This window comes from Mauremys mutica, chromosome 4, assembly GCF_020497125.1.
Source record: "Mauremys mutica isolate MM-2020 ecotype Southern chromosome 4, ASM2049712v1, whole genome shotgun sequence".
NCBI lineage: Eukaryota > Metazoa > Chordata > Testudines > Geoemydidae > Mauremys > Mauremys mutica.
In genome coordinates, this window is record NC_059075.1 from 63,955,050 (window position 1) to 63,972,074 (window position 17,025).

Genomic DNA, 17,025 nt, shown 5'->3' on the forward strand with positions numbered 1-17,025 from the left:
AAAACACCAGAGAGGCTACTCACCCCCCATGTATCCATGGTCCCAGACCTAACATTCCCAGGCCCAACGTAAGGGACTAAAATAATTAGATAATAAAGTCTGTCTAAAAGTCGTATGAGGGAATGTGCAGACTATAAAGACAGATGGGGCATAAGTGTATGGATGGTAAAATAAGGTAACCACATAACAGTGTTTAGCCCACTGGGTTATCTTTAGTCCGTACATTATGCTTTTCCGGGACAATGGGTAAACATCCTCCCCATAAAAAGACAAAAAGCGGGGGAATGTAGTAAGTGCAGGCCCTGATAAAGGCCCGGTATGAGGCTTGAGGCCTGAACTAAAGTAATGGTCAAGACTTTGCTAACATAAAGCAAAGTTAAGCTGTGAGCCAGAGGCTGGCTCAGTTCACAGAAGCTGGCAAGAAAAGGGCTGATGCTGCATAAACATATATTCACCTAGCATACCGAAGTATAAACACAGCACTAGAATACACTATACTGAAACATTCCATAGATAATAAAAGGACAGGCCGACCCATCCCAATGACAGGGGCAAAAGGGTAAAATGATGGATAGAGTTGTTTTGATCAAACCAACATGTACAAGGTAGAAGGCGGCACCTTAATACGTAGAGAGGTTGAACCTCGCTGCGTAGAGGGGTGGCCCCTCAATACGTCAGGAGTGATGTGTAACTTGTTTGTACCTGTGTATAAGAATGTACCCCTGGGGCGGTGTCTTTATCCAGCCGAGGGGGCAGTGGAAAGTCCCGCCACTGACTGAGCCGGGTCCATTGCCAAGAGGCACTCTGTTGCAGTACGCCCGGTAGACTAAGTAATCTACGGGGACCCTGCAAGGGTGTCCAAGATCGAAATAAACCTAGCCGACGTGGCTTTGCATCTTACTGGACTCTGTGGTTATTGGGGGTTCTCGTCAGGTCTGCAGTGTCAGCTATCTGCGCAGAGCTGGGGCAGCACACAGAGGGAACACACGCACGCAGCCGAGTGATATCAACAAGGAGAAAGCAGAGCACCACACCGGTAGTACTCTGACAACACTCAGCTGTAACAATTGGTCTGGCACATCTTTAATAATGGGATATTATTTCTGATGTGTTTGAGCACCTCCCCCCCCCCATTCCATGAGTCTCAGTTAGTGCTAGAAAAAACAGTGCCTGCGCCCATTCAAGGAGAGAGTCTGGTTTCAAATTGTAGCAGTACATAAGTGAAGTTTTCTAAAAGTCAGAAACTGGAGGCTTACCTCATAAGAGGAGGCCACGACATCCCTTAAGCAGGGGACTGGACTAGATGACTTCCTGAGGTCTCTTCTAACACTAATATTCTATGATTAAGCAGGGGTTCTCATACTGGGAGTCAGGACTCCTGGGGGATCGCGAGGTTGTTGCATGGGCGGGGGGGGGGTCACAATGTCAGCATCCACCCCAAACCCCACTTTGCCCACAGCATTTATCATGGTGTTAAATATGTAAAAATTGTTTTTAATTTACAGGGGGGGGGTCGCACTCAGGCTTCCTATGTGAAAGGGGTCACTAGTACAAAAGTTTGAGAACCACTACTCTTAGGGATAGGATTGTAATGAACATTGCTAACACCACGGCTAATTTTCCTTTTCCTGTTGCCAGGGAGAAAAGATTTTGGTAGTTGCTCCAGAAAAGAGGTTGGTCACTACAGCAAGGAGTAGCCATGGACCTGGTGTGCAAGAGGTTTAGCAACGGCAACTCACTCTAAGGTCATGAACATTTCACAACCATAAGTAGGTTTTGCATGCTTCTTCCCAAGCCCTGATCAAAGATCCATTAGTCCTTACCACAGGAAACAAATAGTAGCAGGATATCTTAAGCCACTGGAGATTGTTTCCATGATCACCAGGTGGCAGAAGACTTGGGCTAGGTATCAGGGCATGTAGATGCTCCCATGCTCTTCCATTTTACCATTCCTCTGCTGTGCTGCTTTTAGGAGATATCCAGGTTCAATAAAGTTGAAGCCACTTGGCCAGAAAATATCATGTCTCTTTCCTCATTGGCCCCTACCATCTGCAATAAGAATTTAGAACACGATGGAGGCACTTGTTAGCAAATCCAGTTAGGAATGCTGATCACTCTCTCGGTCTTTAACACTTTTGACCTACTCAAATTGGTAAAGAAATGGATCCTGATTAGTTCTGGTGCATCAGGTAGTTGTTTTATTTAAAAAAATTAGATTTATATTAGTTTTTTACTGCTGTTCATATTCTAACCAAAAAGTTTAACCATACATACCCAATTAGTTGACAGTGGTCAGGTGCATGTAAAACTGACTGGTGTGTGGGGGACAACCCTCACCTGAAACCTTCTCTTTTGGGATCACTATTTTCCTGTCAGATTTTATCCTACAACAAAGAATGATTAATGCACAGCTACTGACAGATAAAATTCTCCATCAGCATCTGCATTTTTACCTCCAACAGGACCACCTTCCCACCTTCTCCAATCCCCGCATCAAGTATTTAAAAACCTAGGAAATTAATATGAAAAAAAAATTACCTGTGAAGTACTTAAAGTTGCTCAACACAAATCCACAAAGGAAACGAAAATTTAGCCCACATAATGGTAAATAACTCTTCCACCTACAAGCACACAAATTACTACTACTACCACAAGTAGTGAACTTCAACTCTGCCACTCTAGGGGTGCCTGCCTTCTACCACCCATCACCAAATTATCCTTTCCCTACAAAATCAACTACTAGTGTTGGAGGGAAATAATCTGGTACAGTGGTGTGTGCAGAAAGGTGAAAAGGGGGGGGGGGAAGGGAGTTAAATTGCACTGCCTGGGCTCCCCTCCAGTATACAGAAATTGTGGGAATGGTAAGGTATGAGCTTGTAGATAGACGAGTTATTTACCATTGGGTGACTTACCTTTTCATTTCCTTGGTTTTATGGGTCATACGCTGTATAAGTAGAAAGCCCAACTACTTTATAATTTTTTTGTGTATTTATTATATTTTCAGGAGCAAATCCACAATCATTGCCCTCCCTCCCAAAACAATGGACACTGACAATTTATTTGTTGCAGAATGGTCTTTATTTGCTAAAAGTGAAGACTAATTTTTATGAGCAAGTCTTACAATAGGAATTTTTCATCTCTTCTTGGATTGCACTGACATTTACTGTTTTATTAAAAAAAATGAAAAAGCTGATTATAACCCTGATTTCTACAAGTTTGCATCATGCTTCCTGTATTTTTGGATGCCTACTCAAACACCAAAAATGTAGCTTCTTCATGATTTCCTTACACAAGTTTTTTAAACCTAAGGAAGAAGACTGATTATAGTGATGCAACTGAAACATCTCCAGGGACAGAAAAACAAAGCCTAAAACGAGGGAAAAGAAAGTGAATGAGAGGAAATGGGAGACTCAGTCCTAGATCTATTACAGGAGAGAATAATTAAAGGCATTCGCCAGTTAAAAGAGCTGCAAATTCACCATATTGGGAAACCATTACAAAATTGAGGAGTTAAGAATGGACACAAATATTAAAAAGCCACTGAGCATAAAACTCTACAAAAAATATAAAACTGTTACATAAGTGAAAAATACATTTAATCCTTATAAAAAAAAGATTGTGCTAAAAATACTCAGATCAGATTTTCTTTCAACGGCACTCAAAGCAATAAACAAGTTATCTCAACATGATGCTCCGCAGAGATTCAAGGTGGAGTTAAGAGAACTGCAGACAGTGACTGAAAGTGAACTTTGTCCAATATTGACAAAAAGGAATTGGAGCCTGAATTTTGTTAGTAAAACAGAAGACAGAGAACAAGCAGCTAAAATTTGAGTTAAAAGAATTAAGATTGAACTTTTTGAAGTTTAATTGTTCTTAGTATTGGGGAAGTATTTTTATAAAAACGAATCTGAAAATAAATAAAATTATAGTCCAAAAGAGGGAATTTTGTAGCTAGGGCATCCACAGAACACTCTTGTCATTAAAAAACAAATCTATACAATAGCCAAATGAGAGAATTACTTCAAAAAATTCTCTCAAACTGAGGAACTCAAGAAAATGCATTTAATCACAAGTGACTGAAGGCACATTATGTGAACTTTTTAACAAAAAAAAATCACCCAGAACAAGCAAAGGGCTACCAACAACAATCAAAATATGGACGGTCACTCATCACATTCATGTAAGCGTTCAGCCAGTGGGTGCAGGGGCTTCTGCATAACTGCTACCCTAAGACTGCAAAAAAAAAATAATTTTCCTCCATGGCATTCAGATATAAAGGAAGCATACGTAATGGTCTCTGGTAGAGACTGGACAAGTTTATTGGGGTCAAATACAAACCAACACCATACCATCCCTAACTTGCAGCCTAAGAGAATGCAAAAGTAATATATACAAACCATTCTTTTTGTGAGTCTTAAAGACAGTATCTACGGTTGGCATTTTTAATGCAGCCACTTCAGTGGCATTTAGAGGTCTGTAGCGGGGTGGTTACCTGCTCCTGCTCTGAGGGGTTTAAAAAACAGCCCAGGAGAGGGCTGTGGCTGGGGCAAGAAGCCTGGGCTGATTGGGGAAAGTAGGCTCAGCTGTGGCCATGCCCCAATCAGGCCCAGCTGGCCCCTATAAGAGGCAATGAGCCAGGACCCAGTCAGTCTCTCTCTGCTTGTAGAGAGAGAAGGGCCTGGCTGCAAGGGAGCTGAGCAGGGTACTGGGAGTGGAGCAGGGCTGGGGAATGCTAGAGGAGCTGGGGAGCGCCAGCCTGGAAAACCCCCAGGCTGTGGGCCTAGCTGAGGGCCTAAGACCAGTACCGGGGCTGCAGAGGGGCAGCCCAGCTACTGAGAGAGGCAGCAGGTCCAACCCAACCTTGCCTGTGATGAGTGGCATGTACTGCAACCTACCCCAGGAAGTGGGGCTAGATGGTGATTGGCAGTAGCCGTACACTGAGGCGAGGTGGGGGTTCCCCTGGGAGGGGAGACCCTGAGACTGAGGGGTTCTGGAAGGGGGGCAGAACTCAGTGGAGGGACACGGGGGCAGAGTGAGGTAAGGTGGATCACCGGCCTGCAGAGGGTGCTCCTGGCTGAAAAATGAGCTAATTCCTGGAGACAACTGGCAGGAAGACTCACCCCTGTGGTGCCAACCCCTTACAAGTTTTAAAGTATCATTGTCATCTGAAAGTAAACTAAATTTCCATCACTCATATCACTTTCTTCTGTGAAATGTTCTTGCTTTGTCTCCTTGACGGACCACATCAGCTGTTCTGTAGCCATCATTATTGAGGGAACAAATAGATGCATTCTGCTTTGTATTTCAAGGTGGTAAGAGCCAGGCTCAACCTGACCTTCTTCGGTAAAGAATTCCACAATTGAGGACTTCAGCTAAGAACATCTAGGCTCTAAGATGTCAGAGTGAAACCTGGAGCAAGAAACAGTTTCTAAGAAAGCCTGACTACAACTGACTGAAAACATTATAGTAATATAAGGACACTTCAAAGAAGATCTAGAACTGGATGGGGAGCTGGTATATACAAAAAAAGATGTGAGGTGCTCATCAATTTACATTGCACAAATGAGCCTTTTCATGATGGACCATTTGCCATTGCTACGTGGCCTGAGACTTGGCTACCAGAAGCAGCCTGTTGCAGCAGTTCAGCATGGAGGCAATAAAGACATGGATCGCTGTGGCTACATCTGGATCCAAAGAATGAGATGCAAAAAAGGCTGAAAAAGGTAAAATGCATTCCTGACTACAGCTTCTATTTGATTGCCAAGGATTTAAGATGATTACCCAGGTCTTCTCATCACCTTGACCACAGGAAGGCAAATAAATACCCTCTATAGAAGATGAGGCAAGAGCTCTTGCTAGTCCCTCAAAGCTAGTTCCTTTCATCCAGCAATGCTTCCATCCTTCTCAGCTTGAGCTTGAGCCAACTATTTTTTATTCTCATACTTCTCTCATTCAGCCACTGGAACATCCAAGTATTAGTGCTGGCTATGTCTGATGAAGATGAGATCTGGAACTGCGTGTCAACTTCCTAAGTCCACACATTCTCATGATCTCCCTTGCTATTCGGACCTATACTGAATAGAGAATGCGAGAGAACTGAACTCTGAGTGACACCAAAGGTCAGATATTGGGGAGAAGGAGGAGCCCATCGGGAAACCAGGAAAGCCAGCTTTGTGCAACTCATCCCATTCCTGATAGGTCTCTTGAAGGCAAATCAACAGCAACATGTGACTAATGATATTGAAGATACATAGATCTAGTATCAACAATTAAATTTGTCTTCTGTCCATGAGACTAAGGAGATACCCTTCAGTTCTATCCCCATATCATAACCTGGTCTGATAGATATTAGCCAAAGCAGAAGAGAGGTGCTGCTGAAGTCAGTTTGCTATCAGCTCTTTAATAACTTTACTCAAACTCAGATAGCGAAGCTTAGATATATTGCAATAGCTGACAAGATAATCTGAATTGAAGGATGGGTTTGATAATTTTTTACTAGCAATAGTTTATTTAATGAACAAGACAGTCATTTAAAAAAACAGATGCAAGATAGAGTTATATAGATATGATCTGCTAAAAGATCATCAGTGAGAAAAAGGCTGCCTTTTAGAGGTCAATTATAGGACACTGATCAAAGCAGCACAGAAAAAGAAATCTATGGTCAGCAGAATTAATGACAATAAAAAGGAATAATATGTATATCAGGAAAAAAGTAACACTAGCAATAGTATTGGTCAATTATAAGCTTGAAATGGTAGAACTGTTGATAATGCAGAAAAGGCAGAAGAGTTCAATAAATATTTCTGGTCTGTTTTGGGGAAAAGCTACCATATCATACCATATGATGATGATGATGATGATGAAATATCAGTAAGATATTTTTAAATCAGCAAGTCTGGGTAATTTGCATCCAAGAGTTTTAAAAAGAGCTGGCCTGATTTTAGTAAGTCTTGGAACATCAGAGAACTGGAAGAAAGCTAACGCTGTCTTACTAGTTCAAAAGTGTAAACAAGATGACCAAAGTAATTATAGGTCTGTCAGACTGACAACAATTTCTGGCTAAATAATGGAACAGTTGATACCAGCCTTTATTAATAAAGAATTAAAAGAGGGTAATTTTGTTAATGCCAATCAACATAAGATTATGCAAAACAGATCTTGTCAACATAACATGTGATCTTCTTGATGAGACTATGAGTTTGGTTGATAAAAGTTTAGTCTTGATGCAATATACTTAAACTTCACATAAGGCATTTGAATAAGAAACTAACATGATTCAAAATTAACACGGTGAATATTAAACAGATTCAAAACTGGCTAACAATAGGTCTCAAAATGTAACTGTAAAATGTGGAATCATCAAGTGGGTTTGTTTCTAGTGGGGTCCTATACAGATCAGCCCTTTGCCCTATGATATTTAATATTTTACTTAATAGCTTACGTTTGTGTCCTCGCCAAAGATTGGGGGAGAGGTGAATAAAGAAGAGGATAGGCCACTGATACAAAGTGATCTGGGTCACTTGGTAAACTGGGAGCAATCAAACAATATGCATTTCAATATGGCCAAATGTAAGGGCATACATCCAGGAACAAAAATATAGGCCACACTTGCAGGATGGGGACTTTCTCCTAGGAAGCAGTGATCCTGAAAAAGACTTAGGAGGATAGTCAGCTACACATGAGCTCCCAGTGTAATAATGTAGCTAAAAGGCCTTGTGTGATCCTTGGATATATGTAAGCTGCTGGCCTGTCTCCCTACTCCAGGAAAGACTAATACTAGGCCAAAGTCTGTTTCAGGATGTTCTGTGAGGACATGGTTTATTAAATAAATAAGATACACAAAAACGCCTGACCAACAGAATCTAAAGGGGCCCAGAGTCACTTTACTCTACACCTCTTCCTCTGCTCCAGGGCCAGTCACAGAAGCCAAACAGCCTCCTACAGCTTCCTTGCCAAGTGAGCTCTCAGCCCTTCCCAGGAATAACCTGAACACTTCCCAGCTGAGCCTGATAACTGAGCAGTGCTAGCTGGCCCAGATCCTTAAAGGAGCAGAGCCTCCTGTTACCATGTATTAACAGAGGAATATGAAGTGGGAAAGTTATATTACAGAAGTGGCCAAACTTACTGACCCTCTGAGATGCACATGACAATCTTCAGAAGTTTGAGAGCCAGGGCAGCCTGTCAGGGTTTCAGCCCTGCGGTGGTGGTGGTGGGGTCCTCAGGGCTTCAGCCGCATGGGAGACACCTGCGGGGGTTTGGACCTTCTGCCCTGCTCCTGCTGAAAGTCTGTGCCCCAGCAGGCATGCCCCATGGGGCTGAAAGCCCCAAGATTCAGCAGACATGCCCCATGGGGCTGAAGTCCCAAGACCCCCTTCTCTGCTAAGCAGAGGTGAGGCATGGGGGCGGCCACATATGCCCCAGATTTTTGCCAGGGTTTGCTTGCCCCACTCGATCACATGGTGGCACAGGACTCCCTCCCTGCATGGCAGCTGCTGTAGCAGGCAAGCTGAGAGTTGCGGCAGTGGGGAGAGGCAGCAGCAGCAAACAGCTGGGAGTTCCAGGGAGAGCCTCTGCTTTTGCTGCTGCCTCTCCCCACAGAGCTAAATCAGTGGGCCCTCCCCGCAGCTCCCAGCCATTTGTGGCTGCCTCCTCATGCAGCTAGCACTTGGGAACTGCAGGGAGGGGCCATTGAGGATAAGAGGGGGGGGCATGATTCAAGCTGTTGGGGGGAGGACAAACCTTTAAATTGTGTCCCCCCACTCTCAACAGGCACTAGTCATCTCTGCCAGAAGCTCCTAGTCCCACCACCCTATAGCAGGGCAGAAACCCTGAGCCCCTCCCTCCCTCCCTCGTCTGGTAGGCGGAGAATAAGAGGAGTATGGGGGAGCACCGCAAGACGCACTTTAACTGTAAAAGAGCAGCATGAGGCTCGCAAGCCGCGGTTTGGCCACCCCATTATATTACTTCTTTGTTTGGCACTGGTGCGACCGCTGCTGTAATACTATGTCTAGTTCTGGTGTCCACACTTCAAGAAGGATGTTAAAAAATTGGAGAGGATTCAAAAGAGCCATGAGAATGTTTAAACTTAACTTGACTACAGACTGTAGGTTCTCAAATGGGGAATCAAAAAGTAATGACTGAGGGCTCTTCAATTTAACATGTTTGGAACCAGGATATAGGCAGCCTTGTCTAATGATCAGAGCAAGAGTCAGCATCAGGAATCAAACCAAGAGGTCAGAGCTGGAGTCAGATATCAGAGCTGATGGTCAAAAGTGAGGCATAGCAGCAGGAACCAGATATGAGACAAGGAGCAGCGGTAAGGCAGGAACTGAGATTAGGTGCTGGAGTAAGGCAGGAGAAACCAAGAACAGGACAGAAGCAGGTCAGGAACCAAGAACAGGATTGGATGCAGATCACAGGACACAAGCAAAGAGTGGGGTCCAATGTGGCAGCAATAGGAAGTCTGCTCAGTTGTTTGGACAATCCAACCAGGTCACTTCCTGGCTTAAGTCATGAGTGCAAGCCAATCAGGCACTCTAGACCTTGGATGTACTGACAGGACTTCCTCTATGACCTGACCTTTCAAGATTAGTGAGGTGCTGCTTCATCTGTCTCTCCTGGTGGTGACAAGGGAGTGTCAGTGACCAAGGGTCCTCAAAGCCCCAGATTCTAGACCCACCTCCTTCAGATCCTTACACAGCTGACATAAGGTATAACAAGATCCAATGCCCGAAAGCTGAAGATAGCCAAAGTCAGGACTATAAACAAGATGCAAATATTTTAACAGTGAGGGTAATTAACCATTGGAACAATTTGCCAAGGGTTATGGTGGATTCTCCATCACTGGAAATTTTTTAAATCAAGATCAGATGTTTTTCTAAAATATATATTCTAGTTCAACCACAATTGGACCTGAAGCAAGAATTAATTCAGGGAAGTCCCATGATTTGTGTTATGCAGCTCAAACTAGATGATCACAATGGTCTCCTTATGGCCTTTTTAATATATATATATAAAAGTGAGAAAGTGTTTAGGATGAGATGGGTGAAGAGTCTGTATCGATCATCAAAAGATGACTACGAAGTAGCACTAGTAATCAAATAATAATCTTCCCATGTAAATTTAGTTTGCCACAACACTGCTCCGAGACCACAACAGTATACCTAATAGTCCAACTGTCAGATGACCAAAAGGCTTGTAAGTCTTTTGGTGACCTTCTCTGTAGTTCAATTTGTGTATTGCAAACATACGGTTCAATATGCCAAAGAAGTCATGTCACACAATTTCTTACATAATAGAAGAGTCCTGGTCCAAGCAGAGATATTCTTTTTCACCAGCTGAGCTGCCAAATAAAACACACAAACAAACCTACTCCCATTATTAATCTAACAGACAAGAAGAGTTTCCTCAAAGCCATTATAGCCTTTCATGCAATCCATATTTAGAAAATAATAAATATTAAATATTCATACTACATTTTAAAGTATGTATTGTATTGTGCTGCCACCAGTAGCAGTGCAGAAGTAAGGACGGCATGGTATGGTATTGCCACCCTTACTTCTGCACTGCTGCTGGCAGAGTGCTGCCTTCAGAGCTCGGTGCCCAGCCAATAGCCACCACTCTCTAGCAACCGAGCTCTGAAGGCAGCGCAGAAGTAACAGTCGCAATATCATGACCCCGTTAAAATAATTTTGGGACACGCCCCCCCTCCAACTCCCTTTTGGGTCAGGACCCCCAATTTGAGAAACGCTTATTTCCCCCATGAAAGCTGTATAGTATAAGGTAAAAGCACACAAAAGACCAGATTCCACAGGGGGAGACAAGATTTCACGGTCCAGGACGCGTTTTCTATGGTCATGAATTTGGTAAACCCCTATGTATCACAGAACAACATATTTTAAAAGTCAAAGTAAAACGGCTAAAAGAAATAAAGGTTTTGACTTAAAAATGGAGTGACTGAACAGAGTTTTTTTCATTTGTAAATTAAAAAAAAAAATCTAAAGGTCGTTTTTATGGGATAGTGAATCAGTTTAAAAAAAATGTTTGCATAATGATGACACAACCCTAATAGTAATACAGCATTTTATAATTTCTAAAGTTACCTATAGCAATGAGTGCTCCACCAGCAAAAATCACAAGTAATCTTTTAACAAATTTTTCACCATTTTGAAAGCATTATGCAGAAAGGAGGATGCCAAAACCGGCATGAACTGAATTTCTACTGCAGAGAGAACATGCTCAGGAGAAGACTATCACATGGCAAATAAGGTCATGTGATTCTGTGGTGACAATCATATCAATAAACAGGTTCACATCTAAGAGGATATATTAAATATAATAAATAGACAAACTCCTCACAAAAAAGTCACCAATGCTATTTAAAAAGTAGAGTAGGTTATTTAAAAAAAAATTATTAAGTCCACGTTTAAGACCCAGAACAATCCAACTGCCCTGGATAAATTATAACATTTTCTGGCATCTATCCTTCTGTGATTCCAGATCTTGTTATTCAGAACCAGACATAATGTGAGAATAAGAGATCCCAACATCAAATATCATTAGTAGTGTTGTCCCTTTTGAACTGTAGCAGCTCAAAGTTCAAGGCCATGGGAATATTCTAATTGGGGGCAGAAATTGACAATAGAGTCCCATATTTTCTTTGATGCAATCTTGTTTATTTACAAGTAATGTGCAAAGTCCTACTTCTCCAAATGCAGAAGGAACCAGAAACACAAGAATAGTTTCTTAGCTTACGGTCCCAAACCTTTTAAACCTTTCCTCCCCCACACACTTTACCCCAAAACAATACTCAAGCAAAAGCCCCTCGACCCACCTAGCCTAAAACTCCTTTTTAGTTGGGGGTTTGTGATTAACTTCTCCCTACAGTTATGCCAACTGATGTGTGCATTCAAACCCATCAACCTCACTGAGTTTTTTTTTTAAACTCAGCCCATAACAAGGTTTCATCCAGCTCAGTCATAACAATATGTATTGTGTTCTTATGAGCATACCGCACTCCATACCTAGCTCAGGATGAAAAATGTAATGGGGTTCAGCACATACCACAAATTTTTTAATAAACGGGGTGGAAGAAGCTGTCAAATGGAGAGTATACATATATCAAAAGTTGGAGAAATCTGACAATTAAAAAAAAAAACCACACACACACACACCCAAAAAAAACCCCATCCTGAAGGTTTTGATTATAAACTAAGACCAAGTAAAAGGCTAGGTGATGTTTTGAGAGAAGGGATATGTAGGGGCGTCACAAGGCATGGTGTAAAAAATGCCTAGGCCTAAATTTTGCTTTACAAAAACTATTTACATTATGTGGTGTTCAAGATTTTCAATGAAGACCTTTGTTAAATGTTGTCCTGTAGCATACACAGTCCAACCAGTAAAGAACAGGGCAGGTGCATAAGAAATTATATTATCCTGTCTAGTTTCACTTTCTAAACTGAGTGAAATGCAATAGATACAAAAATTATGAAAGATAAATCAGATATTTAATTCCTATGTTAATATTCTAACAAGTCAAAAGAGGTAAATATATATATTTTATTTTAATCTGATGAACAAATCTCTTTCACCACTAATGCCAAGAAGAAATCAATACATTGTCTGGTTGATGGCAAGTCATTTTTAACCAAAGCATAATCTACAGTTCTTGGATATTTTAGTGTGCAATTTGTAGTAATCTGATTCTGCAAACTTTAACTCTTGTATGATTAGTACATTGTCTACTAAACATGATAAATGTTGAATGGTCTGTTAGGTTCCTGGTTTATCTGTCACTGGAGGAGAGGGTGTTTCAAGAGGTGGAAAGGGGAGGGGGAAAAGAGTGGCTGGCTGGCCCATATAGCAGGCATTCCTCTGAGATTGCAAAGAACAGTATTGTCTTAAATTGAATATGCAGCTGTCTCTCTGCCCCTTTAGCCAGATTCTACAGTTTTGAATAGTGGTTTAAGAGAGCAGAAGGTGACGATGCAGAAAATGGGAATACACAGAAACTATACAGAAGACCAGCTTAGACTTGTCAGTGTATTCTTACAGTAGGATCAAGTCTTAGTTTAACAGGAGATATAAAAAGAATATTGTTGATTGTCTTATACTGTACTTTGTACATTCCAAATTGATGTTTAATATTGTATATACAAAAATAACTGGCTGTATCAGGGCGCTCTATAATTTTCTTGCAATAAAAGTTAAAATATAGTTATGCATAAAGAAAAGTGTTTTCCTTTTAGAAAACAAACCAACTTTTATTTTAATATACATATAACCCTCTGTGGCCTGAAAACTGCAGTGTTACAATTTAACAGAAAATGCAACATGCAGTACTATATAACTCCATCAGACCTGATTAATGTCTCATGGACTTCCACTCTCATACATTTTCTATCAGTCTGAATTTCTCTGCCTAATCCCCCTATTGCTTCCAAAATACCACAAAGAGGTTAAAGACACGGTGGCTACCAAGTACACAGTAGCAGATCTGAAGCAAATCAAAATAAAAATGGAAATGTTTTCTGAAGAAAGCTAATAATACATTTCCATTGTATACAGTATTTAGATATACTGTGCCAAAAATAACTTTATGAAAGCCAAATAAAAAGCATTAGCAAAAAGTATAGTCACTTTTTTATACACATCACAAATCACTTTGCTCATCCTTTACAAATCAAACTGATGTTTACAAGACTACCTCTAGGATAATACTTTAACTTTAAGACTTAGTACTTTGCTTACTCAAATACATTACTAGGACATTTCACTGTATAATCCTGAGAAGTCATTGTCAAGAGGTGAAAAGATTTTGTACTGAGCTATGCAGAATATTGAATACATTTGTCCCACATTTCACTGTTGAGAGTCAATGCTACCGTGGACACAAAAAAAATTGCAGGACGATATCACCTTTAACCTCTTGTTCTGTCAAGTACTGTAGCAAAAATGAATTAACACACACCCAGATACACCCCAACAAAGACACAGCATTACCTACAGAGGATTTATAACAAAAACTAAGCTTTTGGCAGATCTGCAACATTGAATTCATTCTTTCATTTCAATGCTAACTATATTTAAGAGGTATTAAATGAAACAATAAGCAGTACAATGTTCTTTGCATCCCCCATCCCAATAATCAATATATCTTATTGGCTTTAAATTATTATTCTGATACTGCAACTTCACTGCTCAACTTCAGAATCTCCACTCATTCTGAGGTTTTTACAGGACCTCATTTCTTAATATTAAAAAATGTATATAGCAACAAATGTATCAAGCCACTTAATAAATTTCTCTCATTCAAAATAAAAGCAGCTTGTTAATTTTAAATACTGTTTCTCCATGTACACTGTCTGCATAAGAAATGTCTTCACTATAATCCAATTCACACATTCCCTTTCATCTTCATCATAAAAACCTTCAGCATAAATACCATGCATTGTATAGAAGATGTAAAGCTATAAACATGCCACTTCTTTTGTTCTTCCAATTGACATACAATAGTTGATTAGAAATTGTAAGTCCATCCCTGTCTACACTAAAGAGTGTTTCCTATTTCCACAGCATATTTAACCGTCAAGGTTAGAAATTCCATACCAATCTTTGTCCTCTCACTGCTTTTGCTCTCATGATAACAGAAGTGCAAGGATGCTGTAACACAGCTTTCAACCCTCATCTATACATTCAGAAATAATATATTTTGTTACATCCTTAAATACTACCAGTGGCAGATAAAATCGTATTTTTAAAAGGCCCTTGCCATATTAGGTTTGGTTGTTTGGTTATTTGTTACAACTGTGGCCTACTGAGGCATATCTCATATCTGTATTCATATATTGATGCAACTGCTGTTAATGTCTCTAGTGCTTAATGTGACAGACACCAGACAGATTCTCCATCCATCCTTGCCCATACATGTATATAATACACACACACGTCCATAGCATATTTGTATAAGAAAAGGAAACAGACAAAAAAATCTATTATAAAACTTGGCTGTTTCAACATCAAGTGAGAAATATCTGCTAATAATATTGTGTATTCTCTTCTAGTAAGAGAAACTAAAAAGCATAATCATGTCCCTATAAATTTAACTTCAAAGTAGAAAGGCCAAGGTGGAGAGTAAGGCTGCTGGACTCCAGTACCTGGTGACCTTATATCAAATAAAGGAGTAACTATTCTCCCCCCCCAATCTAGACAATCTGTGCTGTACAGTAATAACAATATCTTTCAGAGCATCCTGTAGCATGCTAAAGCTTCTGTGCACCTTTTATGCCATCAGCATTACACCATAACTAAGATTTCAATAATAATCGTCTTACAATATATAACAGCACCTCTCATCCAAATGACCCAAAGTGCTTTTATGCAGCAAAAAGCCATCCGTCACTGGCAGTCCATCTGCAACCAATCGGGAAATTATCTGGCAATGGGATCTTATCTTGCCGTAGCCGGGAAGGTTCCTCCCTTGCCCCTTAGCGCTCATCACCCTTATGTCATCGGTTATTACCCATTAACGGGCACACACAAATTACAATTCTCCCCTAGCTCCGGCACGGCCAATCCCGAATGGTCCCACTCGGTTTCCAGCCCCAGTCGCCAACTGCTAAGGCAGGGGGTCTCAAACTGGGGGTCGGGACCCCTCGGGGGTCACAAGGTTATTACAGGGGGGGGTCACGAGCTGTCAGGCTCCACCCCAAACCCCGCTTTGCATCCAGCATTTACAATGGTGTCAAATATATTAAAAAGTGGTTTTAATTTATAAGGGGGGGGTCACACGCAGCGGCTTGCTGTGTGAAAGGGGTCACCAGTACAAACATGTGGGAACCAGTGCGCTGCGGGATGCGCCCGCGAATAATGCCTGGACATTTCTAGCTCCCCTGGCATCCCGCCCGCCCGCCCGGGGCCCCCGTCCCCAGCGTGGAGACAAAGGACCAGCCATAAATAACAACAACACAATAGTAAGGCGGCAGCGGCGGCGGGGCCCGGCGGGGGGCAGGTCTGGACCATCTGAGCCTCGCGGGCGGCGCTCACCTGGAACGCGGCCGAGCCGGCGGCGGCGGCGGCGGCTCCTCCCCGACGGGGAGTCAGACGGCGGGGGGCCGGGTTAACGCCTGCGGCCCCTCAGCTGCGGTCAGGGCTAGCGCCGCGGGGCCCGGCTCAGCCGGCTGCCCATCGCGTGCGGTCTCTATGGTGACTGGCGGGCTGGGAGGGAGCCCGCCGGGCGGGGTGACTCGTGCCGGGGGGCAAGGCGCGCTAGTGGGGTACTGCGGGGCCCGTGCCCCGCCCCAGCAGGGTTAACCCCTTCTCTGCCGCCCCTCCCATGCCTGCTGCAGTCCCCGCTGGACCCGACTGGTCTCGCTACCGTCGCAATAAACGCCCCCCTCTCCGAGCGCCAACTAGCCTGCCGTCTCTGAGAGCACCGCCCATCTGCAGCCACGCTGGCCGCTGATTTGACGGCTAACGAGCTTCTCGCCCGCCGATTGGCTGACAGGAATATCACTGATGATGACAGGAGGGCGTACCTTGGAAATACCGCTGCCTCCAGGTTTGCTTGAGAGCAGCGGTAACCAGTTAACAGAGTCACAATGGCAGAAGTGCATTCTGGGTATTGTAGTTTTCCGGCTGCCGCGGCGGAGGCGTTGAAGGAGGCGGCAGGCGATAGTTAAAGCCCCGGGCTAGGAGCCGGGACTCCTGATTTCCTGTGACTTACCCAGGCGGAGTGAGGTGCCCTCTGTTCCGTGCAGCGTCACGGTCTGCGCTCATCACCGCCGCGTCCCAGCGCCTTCCCGGGGTGCGTTTGGAGCATCTCGCCTCTGCAGCCCGGGCTCTGGTTCCCCTCGCTCGAGTGAGAGCAGCAGAGTAGCTGCGTCCCCACTGCATTGCTAGCTCCACCCTCAGCAGCACTCCAGCTGCAGCCTGCGCTCCCCCAGCAGCCGGCGAGCTGAGTGTTACCTCTGCTAGAGGTGCGTGTGGATGCACAGGAGTGGGGTTAGTGCAACCGTCGAATGATGC

General features: G+C 42.9%; 1 protein-coding gene across 2 annotated transcripts in view; it reads right to left on the bottom strand.

Moving 5' to 3' along the window:
* The window catches only part of TTBK2 (tau tubulin kinase 2), a 211,876-nt gene extending 195,515 nt beyond the window's left edge, over window positions 1–16,361 (bottom strand). For both annotated transcript variants that reach the window (XM_045014242.1, XM_045014241.1), the window contains exon 1: window positions 16,045–16,361. The gene's annotated coding sequence lies outside the window, so the exon portion shown is untranslated. The remainder of the gene's footprint in view (window positions 1–16,044) is intronic.
* Window positions 16,362–17,025: the final 664 nt, after the last annotated feature.